We start from the raw sequence: 15296 nt of genomic DNA, 5'->3' as shown, positions 1-15296 counted from the left end.
CACGACACTGAACACGATACTGAACACGATACCGAATCCTCAACAAAAACAAAAGTGTATGTTTAACGATGGAGAATTGAGGGAGAGCACACACTGTACTGTACTGTACTGTAGGTTCGGTTGGCGCTAGCTCTGGGGTTGTTTGTGTGTTCCACTCATGCGTAAACAGGAGTTGGCATGGCACGACAGTGGCTGCTGGGTTTCTCTGTCGCTCTCGTCTTAAAACAAACACAGAGAGGAGAAATGGACTTTTAATGGCATCTGGGAGCCTCCTAATCAAACTGAGGCCACAGAGAGCAGTGTTTATGTAAAAAGCACCACACTCACTGTAAACTGTGTGAATTTCCTGGCCTGAGACACCGAGACAGTCTCCCAGAGGACAGGAAGAATAGAGATATTAACGTGGTGCCAACAGCCAACATTTGTTTCAGATTCAGCATTAAAGGGATAGTTCATGTAAAATACACGTTTAGATATGTATTTATTTACCTTGAAAAGCAATCTACGGACAAGGCAAACCACAGTTTGGTTTTGTTAAACTAACCGCTGCAAACTAATGCTGATATTTCAAGGTAAGGAAACAAATATCAAGGAAAGGAAACATATCTAAATTGCTCAACTTTCCCTTTAACTCCGAACTCACTGATTTGTTCTGTCAGTTTGTCGAGGAGTAATCCTACAGCTACCAAATGTAAACACAAGAAAGTGGGCACCCACCAGTATTTATGGACACCCTTTTAATCAAAACGCTGCTTTGTACATCAACTCTGTTATGTGTTTTCTTCTTTCCTTGCCTTTCATGTGAGTAGGATGTTAAAATCTCCTTCGTTAGTTAGAGTGATAATCGTCTACATTCTCCCTGTGTACTAAGCCAGAATGTATGGCACCACACCACTACGGTCTTTCATCCATTAGGTGTAGTATATAATATGATGGTTTGCTTGGCCCAACCCTGAGACACCACTCACACACACACACACACACACCCTGAGACGCTACACACACACGCACACACACACACACACACCCTGAGACGTTATTTTGGTCTTTAATGGGAAAAACAGACGAGGGTCATTGGATAAACAACGGTTTAGAGGAGGAGAGCCCAGACAGGAGGGAAATGGCATTGATTCTAGGTCCACATGTCAGCAATTTGGGGGCATTGTGTATCTTGGCCCAAAGCAGAGGCTCATGATCGATGGAGGAGTGAAAATCTCAAATCCCTGGCACCGAATGCAGCCTTGGAAATTGCTTTCAGCTGATAGCTTCATTTCAGTTGACGTTTATCAACTGAATTACTGGTCCTCCGGAACGGTGAGGAGAGGGGAAATGTTTTTTGTTTGTTTGTGCCTCTTGTCCAAATTAACACTCACTACTAGAATTGATAGTCTTAGACTTGTGTACCCCCCTTAGATAAACCAGCGGCTGGTTGAGAGGATAAACTAAGAGGAGAGGTAATTGCAGTCAGTTCTTGTCGTCAGAGATACTGTATGTTACAGTTCCTCCCTGGTTATCTGAGCAAGAGTAAGGAAGTCTCTCTCTCTCTCCCAGGGGCCTCGTCTTCCTACTTTACTTTGCGTGCAGATTATGCATGATTTAATGATTCATTTCTGGCGTCTTGTGAGAGTCTTGTGACTGTGGTGTAACATTGATATGCCGGTTAGATTTGGTGAGAGTAAGAGAGTACTTCGTTGGAGCCTGGCTGAGGGGTTTTGCAGGCATGAAGCAGGCTATCATACCTCCCTGCCAGTACTGCTCTGATTACACACCCAACACCCAGCCCATGTTCTGAACGGTGGTTAGGAGGTTTCGAGAGAGAGAGAGAGAGAGAGAGAGAGAGAGTGAGATGTAGAGAGCCGTGAAGCACTTCAGTGGCCTCAGAATTGGCAACCCGTACGCCCATCGCGTCTTCGCCATGTGAAGTGTGCGAGCCACCTGACGATCTCATCAAGAATCCAATCAGCGAGGATGTAGAAAATGCACTTCTGGTGTGATGGGAAAGACTTTCAGCCAGGTAGTTTGTGCCATAGGGGCATATTCGCTGCATATGTAAATCAGACTGGAAATTAACTCCGATTTGATGTTCAGAAAGCTGTTAGGAGGGAGGGGGCAAAATTGGAGGGTGGGCAGAGAGAGACCCTTGTCTCATGAGCTAGGAAGAGATAGAAAAGAATAGGCTCTGCACAGTTGCTGATCCATTATTCATATTTGGTGGCATTGTTTGAAATACAATTAAGTCGGTTCTCCGATAAGAACGACTGCCCTTGCGGGCCTACTTTGGTAGGCTACAATATAGATGGCCTGCTGTGCATATGGTTCAGGACTAATGGAATATCATGTGAGGTCTACCTGATAACAGGTATGTGTGACTTTGGGGTCATATGGTCAAATACGTGTGTAGGATGAATGATAAACATTAATGCAGAGGTTTTGAGCCTATAAGATGCTGTACTGTAAGCATGGGTCTAATGTAGGCCCTTAAAAGCCATTCTCCCGTCTCAAGAATAGGTCTATTATAGTGGTTGCATATATGAAACACCATTAGCAGGAAGTGGAGGATCTTAATCCTCAGGTAACTAATACTGGGGAGAGAAATTGCTTCCTTCCTTTCCTCTTGTCTAACATCTGACTGAATTGACCTGGCCTGCGAGCCATTTCAGCATCACAGGCGGAACGTGCACTCGTTTTTGGGGGTGGGGTCATACCCCTGGGTGGGTCAGTGCACGCCTCGCCACGGGCCCGGCTGCCCGTGCGCCTGTCTCTCGAGTAGAGCGTTGCTTTAGTCTGAAGTGGTTAAAATGTCATTCCAAATCGCCTGGACGTCGTGATTACCGGCACGGGAGGAATTATATATTTAGCTTTATGTTCGCTGCGATTTCCTCCCCCCCGTCTTGATCTTAAGTGACTGGTACCCTCGACGGTTCCTATCTCTGAGGAGTTGAACTCGTCCCCTGGGAACACTGTAATCAAGGGCCTCGGAGCGGAGAGGCAAAGAGGAGAGAGAGGAAATGAGATGGTGGTGGGGGAGGAGGGTAGGAGGGTGTGATGGGGCCGGGGTATCATAAATGACACAGTGTTCTGTGTTCCTATTCTAATCTGCATATGACTCAGAACCCCCTACTACAGTATAGACTGTAATACATTCATAAGTAGATGGCTATGCCTATATTTGAAAGTATGTGAAGGTGCTCATGCAAGTCCCCCAAACGTATATAGCCTACGAAGCTTATAGCGAACCCATGTTTAACATCATCACAAAGCGATTGCCTGCATCCTCGTTGTTCACAAGGGCTCAAGTGTAATGACGTCGGACTGCTGCAAGAACCTATTGTTGCATCGAGCGTCTCTACACTCCTCATCTTCTTCTTTTTACCCCTTTTTCGTGGTATCCAATTGTTTTTAGTAGCTACTATCTTGTCTCATCGCTACAACTCCCGTACGGGCTCGGGAGAGACGAAGGTTGAAGGTCATGCGTCCTCCGATACACAACCCAACCAAGCCGCACTGCTTCTTAACACAGCGCGCACCCAACCCGGAAGCCAGCCGCACCAATGTGTCGGAGGAAACACCGTGCACCTGGCAACCTTGGTAAGTCGCTGGTGCGCGATGAGATAAGGACATCCCGGTCGCGGCCGGTTACGACAGAGCCTGGGCGCGAACCCAGAGTCTCTGATGGCACAGCTAGCGCTGCAGTACAGCACCCTTAACCACTGTGCCACCCGGGAGGCCCTACTCCTCATCTTCTCCAACCGTGTACATGACCTTGAGAAAGACCTGTGTCCCTTACTCTATGAACTGATCAGACTTGCAAGGCATGTCATGGCTGTTGGTGCTCTCAACGTGTCACCATGATGGGTGATGCAAGAGCCTACGTTGTGATTTGAGATTGTACTTGCCGTTTTTCCCGGACTTGTGTTGCCACCGACTTGCAAACAGGCGATACCTGTTAATTACAACAGTGACTTGTACTGATAGGTACTTTTGAACTAGAACAGTCTACTGGGAACGATGCTCATGCCAGTGTCTTTGTTTCTTACTTTTGTTTGTGACTCTGGAGGTCACAAGCGTGAACAGACACCCCAAGCATCTTGACTACGAGATAGTTTTCTGCATCCCAAAAGCTCTTTGAAAAATGCCTTGGCACACACACACACACACAGTCCGAAACGTGACTCCAATCTTTAGGCCCCTTAAACTCTAACCGGTCCTGAGATATCCTCTGAGATATCCTGAACTAGACTAATACATGATAATTCCCCTCATAAAAAAAGAGGTGATCATTTGCTTTCCAAATGCCACGGATTGGACAGGAAGTCTGTTAATCTGAAACCCGATCCGGGAGGAAGGAAGGACTCAAGAACCAGCGTTCAGAGCTTTCACCGATCATATTCATCACAGCCGCCAGGCCCGGCCAGGCCCAGACTCATTAGCCTCAGCACTGCACTTAACTAAACATCTTTCCCATAAAATAAATGCTTCCAGGTTACTCTGCCTAGCCCAGGTTGCCTCCTCGCCTCAATGGCCCATCTGATCTCAATTACCTCAGTCAGTTGGTTAGCGGTCCTGGTGCTATAGTGGTGGTGTCCTGATCAGACCTGGGTTCAAATAGTCTTTGAAATCTTTCAAATACTTTGTCCGTTTGCTTTAACCTGCCTGGAGTGACAGGGTTTGGGGACTGTTGGGACTTTTCTTTTGGTTCCATTGCAACAGACAAGCTCAACCAAGCACACATAAAATATTTGGAAATATTTCGAATAGTATTTGAACCCAGGTCTGACTGGTGGTGGTGTAGTGATACCGGACCCCTAATCTGACTCTGAACCTGCAAGGCCACATCACAGCTCCATGGCAAGGGGTAAGAGCCCAAACTGAGGTGTACCCTGACCGACACAGGTCTGCCTACGCGCTGTCTCTCTCATTTAGACTATAAACCACGTATCCCAAATGGCACCCTTATTCCCAATATAACGCAACGGTGGGCTCTGGTCAAAAGTAGTGCAGTATATAGGGAATAGGGTACCATTTGGGAGACAACCAAGGAGGTAAGAGGAGGGGAAAGCGTTATTGAGTAATTGGTTCCTGATGCTTTCCCCCTTTCCTTTGGAATATTAATGACCAGATAGTCGGCGTCCCAAATGACATCCTATCCCCTATATAGTGCACTACTTTTGACCAGGGCCCATATACTCCCCATATGCAGGGAGAATGGTATTTGGGACACAGACATAGTCTTTTTGGTCTCTAGGTTGATATTGCAGGAGGAAGTGGGGACTAACGCATAGGAGGAAGTCCTATGTGATGGGTTTAACTGTCATTTTCGGGGAGGGGATCAGACATTTGGTGTTCCAGTTCCAGAGGAAGTAGCATTTTTCTTCTTAAGACAGGAGGAGCTTGGCTCAGGCTGGTCTAAAAGTATTTATGGCACAGGTTTGCGAGAGAATGGTTTGGAGCATGTCATTTATTTCTCAGTTCACATGCGAAAAGTCAAACGCAAACAGGAAAGATCCGAAGCTGCAGAACATATGTTCTGTTCCTGTTGATGTCAACCAGAGAAGATGTGTTTGTTGGTTTATTTTTAATCAAAAGGTCCTTTGCAGATGAAGAGTCAGACAAAAATGTCTCTATTTTATTGTTTATCTTTGTCACTCTCCCTCTGTCTCTCTCTCTCCCTCCGTCTCTCTCTCTCTCGTACAGATAGAATTTTCCCAGAAGGAGAAGCTTGCCATGGAATCTGCAAGCTGGATATAGGCTTCAAACTAAATCATTGCATCAGAGCAGAGTATTAATTCATCTGATGCCCATAGTGAACACATATTATTTCTAATCAATCTCTTTTACATTCACCCACTTAGTTTATTAAGGCATGGTTGGTTTCCATAGTAACTCTGAGTCCACACCCTCACGACACCAGTGTGAATGTGTTTATGCGGAGAGGAGAGGGCACCACCTTGTGGCAGTACATTAACTAACAATCTGATTTGCACACAGAGATGGGGATAGAATCATGTTTTTACACGTATCTTTTGTTACAAAAAGCTATTCTTTTTTTGTAATCATTGCTGCTGAGTCCAGGAAGAGAGATGTAACTCCTGATGTGGTTATGCTTTTGTTGTTTAAGTTAAGGAATTAGTCTTATCTGATTGTCTGTGACTGATTAGGCCTGTATGGACGGACTGTAGGCCCATAATGGACTGTAAAGTCTTTATGCTACATGAACATCTGACAATCAATTAATCAAACCTTATTTATATAGTAAGAGAACGCATTTCAAGTACTAAGGGAGGGGAGAAAAAAAAACGCAATATGTTTTCTATAAAAATATACATTTAATATAGACAAGGAAAACAATAAGTGAGAAATTAAAATAGTAAAATAACAGTGGACATGAGAGACTAATGCAGAAATAAATGAAATAGGCTTAAATAATAGGATAGATAGAATGGGATAGAATCAATAGAGTTGGGGAGCTTAGCTCAGTGCTCCTTCAGCCGTGTTGAGAGGTCTCTCTCTCTCTCTTTAATGGAACACTAAACCACAGCGTTCGTGAATAATCAGTGATGAAACTCTCTGTTCTCTTCTGACTCACAGTCACAGCAAACCGCTCCTTCAACCTCACACTCTCAAGAGCCAAGATCCAATCTCTCTCTACAAGTGTTCAAGATTAGAATATAGACAAATGGTGACTTCAAAAAATAGCTTGATAAAAAGCTCTTCCTGAGAGGAAAATTGCATTTTGAGTGTAGAAGTGGTGAAAACTGGACTGGGTTTTGAGAGGACAACTCTATATCATTTTCTATGGTTATACGACGGGATAAATGCGGAAGACACATTTCAGTTGAAGGCATTCAGTTGTACAACTGACTAGGTATTTCCTTTACCCACAGTCCTCCTTACCCCAGAGAATATAATGTAACTTTCTTGCCCTCCATATTATATTATCATCTGCTGTGTTCGCTAATGACCAATCTGAAGTTAAGATATTGAGTCTGTGTTCAGATCACACACACAATCTTCAGCCTCAATACAGTCAGGGGGACCTAGACCTACAATTGTTATTCTTTATTAAGCCAACAGAGGGAGACAGAGACTAACAGTCCCTACCTTTTCTGCACTTTATTATTCCATAATATGATGTGGGTGACAGGTTGTACATAGTTTGTTTCTATATTTAGTCTGGGTTGAACAGATAAGTAGGGGTTCATTATGTACACATGAACATGAACCAATTGGTGTGATGCAGCACTATTCATACTTATTCTGTCCTCCTCCTTTTGGTCACTAAGGTCTGCACACTGCCTGTCCATTTGTAAGGTCAATAGGGCCTCTATCTCACCATATCCCGCTCTTTCTTTCCTCTGTCACGAGAATTTTCAATCCCAATGATCATAACTAACAATCAATAGCTTTGACCAATCCCCGAGGTTTGTAAGACCATGGGTTTAATAATGATTAGGCAAAGACTCAGCTTATGCAAAAGGTTAGGACAGTTTATTCACGAGAACGTTAAGCTACGCCTTGCTCAGACAGTCTGTGTTTTTCCACTACACAGATACATTGTTTAAACTGCAACTTCTTTTATCACTCTCTCTCTCCCTCTCCACACCTATGGGTGTGTGAGTGTGATGGACCGTGGACGGTAAGCTGTTGACCTTCGTCCTGTTTGGGGTGGTGGTGTAGATTGTGGTGGCTGTTTACCTGTGTGTCTGTGTGGTGCTGCTGCACTCCCTGTGCTGTAAGAACCAGGAGGAGAAAACTGGCATGGAGAGTTCAGAGGTCACACCAAAAGAGATTGTGGACAAAGGTTAAGTGCTCACTTTAAGATACTCACTTCCCATCAGATTTGCCTGTCAGACCTGGGATTTGAACCGGCGATCCTCCAGTTTTCTGGCGGTGTTTGCTTTTGCCACAAGCAACCTTCTCACTGGTAAGTAAAAAACTTTGTGGATTTGTTTTCTCACATTTCTTACAATAACAAGTTAATGCCTTAGTTATTACCTCTTATTATAATTTCTTGCTGCTAGAGATGCCAAAGTGCAGACAGACTCAGGGGACTGACCATGTATACTCCCAGTGAGAGTTCAACTTATAATGATGACGATAATAATAATAAAAATAATAATAATGGTAATAAATATTTGTCCTGTTACACACTTGCAAGTGTGTAATGGAAATGCTTTTCTTGCATATCCCAACTCCCCCTGAGACACCCGCAGGGAGTGATGTCACGGCCAGATAAGATAACTGTTTCATGGCTCAACTCAACTGTTTATGTGTAAGTGATATGTGTGGTGTTGTGGTGTCTTTTGCGTCGTCCTCCCCAACGTTTAAATCTGCAAAGACTAAAAGGAGGTTTTTGCGGATGTTGGCCTGAAGTTGTACATTTCAATTGAAAGTGGATTTACTTGAACAAACCTGGGCATTGACTGTTTTGTCCAGATGAAAACTTAAACCGTTTCTAGTTGTTGTAGCTTGAAATGCTGACCATGATGGTTTTTACAACCCCTTGTCTTGTGGCCATTGCATTTGTGTGGTTTTTTTCACTGATTAAGCAATTCTGTTTATTCCATGTATCTATAACTTAGCACTTCGGTGAGAGACCGCAATCACCACGTCATCCCACTCCTTCCAATAGCTATGATCTCACACAGTGATGAGCTATATGGAGCACTGTTTACAGTACACTCTGAAGAGGAATAATATTCAGTTCATAGTTAAGTCTTGAGCACACCAGCTACAGTTCCCTCACAGTGTAAATACCACGTTGGAGTTATTAATAACCCTGTATCTGACAGATTTCCTGAGAGGGAATGTCACTACATTGGTCAGGTCAATTCAAATAGGCCCTGTTTACATGTTGATATAAAGTTAAGGACTTTCCCATATGGATTCATTCATATTTCAATGTCATTTCCAGTGGTGGTATATCTGTAGTGACTAATCATCCAGTTGTGATCAGTTGCTCTTGTTGATGCAATGTATATGGTGATGATCAGACAGTGCAACAATGTATTCACGTTTCTAATGGTTTTGGAACACTTGTATCAGGAAAGACAATCAAATCAACATGCACCAAGACAATGAAATAACATGCATGTTCTTTTTCCGGAAATAATACCCTCAGTATGACTGTACCACAGGTGTCCACTGTAAAATGAAGAGGGGTTTGGGAATATTCCCAAGAAGTGACCGCTGTGGGTATGGTAGTGAATGAGTTTCCACCGGTTGCTGTGGGCGTTGCCTTCTGTACTCTAGTAAAAAGGTGTGTAGCCTTCTCTGATTGTCAAACTGGAAAACGTATGACTATTGAGTGCATGACACGCTGAGGTACGTCGTTTAGTAGAGTTATTTTACGATCTCCTCGACTGTAATCAAGTCCGTTCCACAGAATGTTATTATGATCTCAAAAAAAGACTGGTTGCGTTTCAGACCGTTATTTCAGATTTATTTAGATTCTAATTATGTTTAAATGCCTAAGCAACACACCTACTGCTATTGGAATGTGTAGCCTGACGTTATACTGTCAATTGAAATGACTATGTTCTGTGATGGAAGTAACAATGTTACTAAATGCTTTAGATGATAAACGTTAAAAGTTGTGTAGTCACAGCTCTGTGTCACTTCCTAGCGTGCATTGACCTAGCGTGCATTGGCTGACTACTGTGTTGGAGCGGAGCTACCTGGGAGGCCTCAGCCGGTTAGTAGGCTCCCATGCCTCAGCGGGTTGGATAGGCTCCCATGCCTAAGCTGGATGAATAGGTTTCCGTGCCTCAGTCGAGGCAACCGGGGATGTCTCATCCGGCTCATCAGGCTCTTACTCCTCAGCCGGTTCGTCAGGTTGCTGCGCCTCAGTGGAGGTGACCGGTCTGCTCCAGATCCCCGGGATCGTCCCTGTGGTTGGTGTACTGCGGCTGGCGCCGGGGAGAGGGTACTGTCACGTGTGCCCCCTCTCTGGCCTCTAGGTCACCAGGCTGCGACGTAGGTGCATAGAATTTGAACTCATGAAAATGTTTACCTTAGTTTGTACACTTATTAAATTGTCCTTTAAATTTGGCATGAAATAAAAATATATTTCTATCCAACCTTTCTATCCTGTGATTTTTATCATTTGGTCAACCAATCCGATCAACATGAAAAGGCATTTTTTTTTGCCGTTTCTTTCTTGCCTGGGCAGTCGGAAGCATCCAGTAACTAAACTCAGCAAAAAATCTGTCCCTCTTTCATGACCCTGTCTTTCAAAGATAATTTGTAAAAATCCATTGTAAAGGGTTTAAACATTTTCCCATGCTTGTTCAATAAACAATTAATCAACATGCACTTGTGGCACGGTTAAGACACAAACAACTTACAGAAGGTAGGCAATTAAGGTCTGTTATAAAAACACTAAAGAGGCCTTTCTACTGACTCTGAAAGATGCCCAGGGTACCTGCTCATCTGCATGAACGCGCCTTAGGCATGCTGCAAGGAGGCATGAGTACAGATGTGGCCAGGGCAATAAATTGCAATGTCTGTACTGTGAGACGCCTAAGACAGCGCTACAGGGAGACAGGACGGACAGCTGACTGTCCTCTCAGTGGCAGACCACGTGTAACAACACCTGCACAGGATCGGTACAGCTGAACATCACACCTGTGGGACAGGTACAGGATGGCAAAAACAACTGCCCGAGTTATACCAGGAACGCACAATCCCTCCATCAGTGCTCAGATGATCCGCAATAGGCTGAGAGAGGCTGGACTGAGGGCTTGTAAGGCAGGTCCTCACCAGACATCACCGGCAACAACGTCGCCTATGGGCACAAACCCACCATCACAAAAAGTGCTCTTCACCGTCACGCTTTTGTCACACCAGGGGCGATGGTCGGATTCGTGTTTATCGTTGAAGGAATGAGCGTTACACCGAGGCCTGTACTCTGGAGCAGGATCGATTTGGAGGTGGAGGGTACGTCATGGTCTGTGGCGGTGTGTCACAGCATCATCGGACTGAGCTTGCTGTCATTGCAGGCAATCTCAATGCTGTGCGTTACAGGGAAGACATCCTCCTCCCTCATGTGGTACCCTTCCTGCAGGCTCATCCTGACATGACCCTACAAAATGACAATGCCACCAGCCATACTGCTCGTTCTGTGTGTGATTTCCTGCAAGACAGCAATGCCAGTGTTCTGCCATGGTCAGCGATGAGCCCGGATCTCAATCCCATTGAGGACGTCTGGGACCTGTTGGATCGGAGGGTGAGGGCTAGGGCCATTCCCCCCGAGAAATGTCCGGGAACTTGCAGGTGCCTTGGTGGAAGAGTGGGTTAACATCTCACAGCAAGAACGGGCAAATCTGGTGCAGTCCATGAGGAGGAAATGCATTGCAGTACTTAATGCAGCTGGTGGCCACACCAGATACTGACTGTTACTTTTGATTTTGACCCCCCACCCCCTTGGTTCAGGGACACATTATTCTAATTCTGTTAGTCAGATGTCTGTGGAACTTGTTCAGTTTGTCTCAGTTGTTGACTCTTGTTATGTTCATACAAATATTTACTCATGTTCAGTTTGCTGAAAATAAACACAGTTGACAGTGAGAGGACGTTTCTTTATTTGCTGAGTTTGTTAACACTCTGAAAATCATCTGTGAAGGAGATGCTGATTAACTCCGCCCCCTGCCTGAGTGATTTGCCAACCCCACCTCCAGTGGGAGGAGCTACCTACAGGATTCTCTCTGCTAAGCAATGCTGCTCACGTCACCTCCCAGTCCCACCTGCTCATGCCTCCAAATAGCTGCGTACCCACGCTACATCAGTGCAAGCCAATGCATGCTAGTGCCTGAGAAGTACTACCTCCCTCTCTCTCTGGAATATGAGACATGCTGTTATGAGGTGCTGTTTCACTCCCATGCCATCAGAACGACTCTATTTCCCTTGCTGGGTTAATGGACCATTTCCCAGGCGTGGAACTCGGGTCTGGATCAGTAAGTCCTTTTAAATAGGATCTGTGACTATACATTATAGTCAGTCAGTCATCATATAACCCTGCCCATGTGAAAATCTTCTTGATCCCTCAGTGGGAAGCTATGGAGAAGCTCTGCGGTGAGGATGACTGACACGAGTCCATTCCTGTCTACTCTGCAGGGAAGATCCTTTACATGTTAGCTTTTGTCTAGTAACTCTCCCTGAGAATCATCAATATGTTTGTTTCAGTGTTCATAAAGTGTTACATTGGGAAGCATTTCGATCATGTAATGTGTTTGATCAGCAGACACACCAGGATTCTTTAGCCAGAGTCACTTATTGAGCTCTTTCTGATGTATTGATTGCTAACATTACTGAGGACTGAATGCATTTCATTAGGACAAACCTGCATTGGTGGTATTACCCAAATTATTAAAGGTACAAAGAGGGAAGGTATTTTATCTGTTTTAGAGTGAAGAGTAGTATTAAAACTAACAGTTGGTTGTAATGTGGTCTTTAATCCAGTAGGTGGGAAACGAAGCGTCATATAATCGGTAGAATACTAGCAAAGGCCGTTCAAGTAGCAGTGATTCAGTTAAAGGTCCAATGCAGCCATTTTTATCTCAATATCAAATCATTTCTGGGTAACCTTAAAGTGATGGTTTTCAATTAAAACAGTCAAAGGGGAGGGGGGGGGGGGCTTGTGAGCAATTTCTCAAGCAATAATTTTACTAGGACTGCCTGGGAGTGGTCTGCGTGGGGAGGGGGAAACTAGCTGTTATTGGCAGAGATTTGAAAAGGCTGAAATTTCAGGCAGTCTTTTCAAAACTTTTCAAACCTCTGCCAAGTTTTTGGGTGTTTTGGTGGGATGGTGTTTGGCCTGCCTGGTGACATCAACAGGCGGTAAATTAGTTAATAGACCAATAAGGAAGAGTTTCAAACAGCTCTTACACTAAAAGGGTATTATCATAATTTTCACAATTTCACAGTTTTTTTCCACAAGTTTCATGTCATAGTGTGGAAGTATACACTGAGTGTACAAAACATTAGGAACACCTTCCTAATATTGAATTGCACCCCCTTTTGCCCTCAGAACAGCCTCAATTTGTCAGGGCATGGACTACAAGGTGTTGAAAGCATTGCATAGTGATGCTGGCCAATGTTAACTCCAATTCTTCCCACAGTTGTGTCAAGCTGGCTGCATGTCCTTTGGGTGGTGTCCCATTCTTGATACACACGGGAAACTGTTGAGCGTGAAGAAAAACACAGCAGCCTTGCAATTCTCGACACTCAAACTGGTGCGCCTGGCGCCTACTGCTGTACCCCGTAAAAATGCACTTAAATCTTTTGTTTTGACCATTAACCCTCTGAATGGCACACATACACAATCCATGTTTCAAGGCTTAAACATAATTGGGTAACCTGGCATCACCTGGTCAGTCTGTGTCATGGAAAGAGATGGTTTGTACACTCAGTGTATATAAAACACAGGAAATCACATTTTTGAATGCAATGGGCATTTAATCAATTTTATGTCCAGTTTTCCTGAAAAGAGGTTTTACAAAAATGCTTGCATTGGATTTGCAAGCAACAACTTTCACATCTGATTCAGAACTGTCAGTTATCATGGAGTCTCTCTCGTAATACAAAGCCCTGATCTCACCCTATAATCCCCAGAACAGTGCAGACTCCTGAGTTGCCATGCAATGGGGTGATTAACCAGTGAAAGCTGTTTAGCCCAATTCTCTGATATAACGTGTGAGTGGTGTTTTACATGGCAGGAATTTTTCATCTCTGTCTGCACCTGAAAATCAAGACAATGTGTCAAGTAAGACTAAGATTGAGGTCTCCAAAAGATCCTCTGATAAATCCTCCTAATGTGGTTCTGCAATGTTTTGCGAACAGACTGTTGTGAAGAGAGATGATCTCTGTCATTATCTCAGGCAAGACTGTGTAATCTTGAGCTTTGTTGTCTGTGCTGGGACGATCTAACCATTTCCTTTCAAATTCTAATTAGTGTCTCTAAGAAAAGAACAATGGTTGTAGAGTATAATCCTTCAATTTGCACTGGCAGGTCAGAGATTACTACAGATTATAGAATGGGATTACAGAAAATGTCATCCTAATATGCGAATACTATACCTTGGTATAAGACATTTGATGGCATGGAGAAGACAAGCTGGTCTCTTGTTAACTTTGAGGAGGAAGGCATTTTCTAATAGCTATTGTTATCTTCAAGTGAAAGTAAATCTGAGCGTAATCTCTCGTGGACAGACTTTGAGCATCTGATCAAATTACGCAAAATTAATCATGACTAATGACTAAATCATGACAAAAAAATCATGACTCAAAAATTCTTAACATTAATTGAACAATGCATTCTTTATTCATTTAAAATAATCAAAAGAGAGACATGCCTTAATACAGATACATTGAAATGTCCCTTTTAGTATATACAGTGCATTCGGAAAGTTTTCAGACCCCTTGACTTTTTCCACATTTTGTTACGTTACGTTAAAGGTTCAGTTGTAGTCTGGTTTGCATTGAGTGGCTACAGTAGAGTCTGTGGCAGCTCGGTTGTTGGCTGGGCCAGTCTATGAGGCAGGGCTGGTGGTGCCTGAAGTTCATTAAATACACAGAAGTCTGGTGCCACAAGCAGAGCATAAACACCACCAGGACATGTCACACCTGCTGGCTGGCAACCAGGTAGTTCATCTGACCTGTGTAGGTCAAAGAGCATCACAAGGTCACTTGACATTTTCAGCGCGTTTGAAGGTATCAGTTTGAGCAAGACAAATTGCAGAATGACACATGTAAGTGGTTATTTGCTATGAGATTTGTAGATTTTACCGATGTAAAAGAGGAACTCAGCTCCAGCTATCTAATACATCACCATCAAGAGGCAGGAACAACTGCAGACAGAGATAACAGATGGTAAGACATTCACGTTAACAGAATACTTGACCGATGCATAATTGAACTCTTTATGTATGTGTTATTAAGTCCTTATGTAGGTACCCTTCAAATAAAGTGTTACCTAATATTGTAATTCAGGTATCTGATCACTCATCTGGACGACAGCAGAGCTGAAGCTTCCATTGAGCCAGACCCAGTGGACGGCTGGGATGACCCCGTAGCCAGCCACTGAGCACCTACAGGAACGACGGGTAGCTTCATACAACAACACTACTCCTGAACACAGTTAAGCCTTACAGATAAGACCTGTAAACCATAACAAGCTGTAGGAGTTAAGAACAGACAGATATCTGTGATCCCTCCCTCACTCCCACACACACACACACACACCTGAATGCAGAACCGTCCTATGCAGGAGATGACGTAGTCTTCTTTGTTGGCTCCTG

General features: G+C 44.0%; 1 long non-coding RNA gene and 1 pseudogene across 1 annotated transcript; one reads left to right on the top strand and one right to left on the bottom strand.

Moving 5' to 3' along the window:
• Positions 1-10046, top strand: part of LOC115127299 (ribosome-recycling factor, mitochondrial-like) — a 33608-nt pseudogene extending 23562 nt beyond the window's left edge.
• Positions 10047-14363: 4317 nt separating this feature from the next.
• On the bottom strand, positions 14364-15080 carry LOC115128965 (uncharacterized). Its single transcript, XR_003863576.2, has 3 exons — positions 14972-15080; positions 14785-14846; positions 14364-14654 (listed from the first exon to the last, which is right to left on the bottom strand). It is a non-coding gene; the product is annotated as an uncharacterized LOC115128965 (long non-coding RNA).
• Between the last annotated feature and the right edge of the window lie 216 nt (positions 15081-15296).

The sequence above is a fragment of the Oncorhynchus nerka genome, linkage group LG4 (assembly GCF_034236695.1).
Source record: "Oncorhynchus nerka isolate Pitt River linkage group LG4, Oner_Uvic_2.0, whole genome shotgun sequence".
Taxonomy (NCBI): domain Eukaryota; kingdom Metazoa; phylum Chordata; class Actinopteri; order Salmoniformes; family Salmonidae; genus Oncorhynchus; species Oncorhynchus nerka.
The sequence above is the reverse complement of the archived record's forward strand: the minus strand, read 5'-3'. Positions and strand labels throughout refer to the sequence as shown.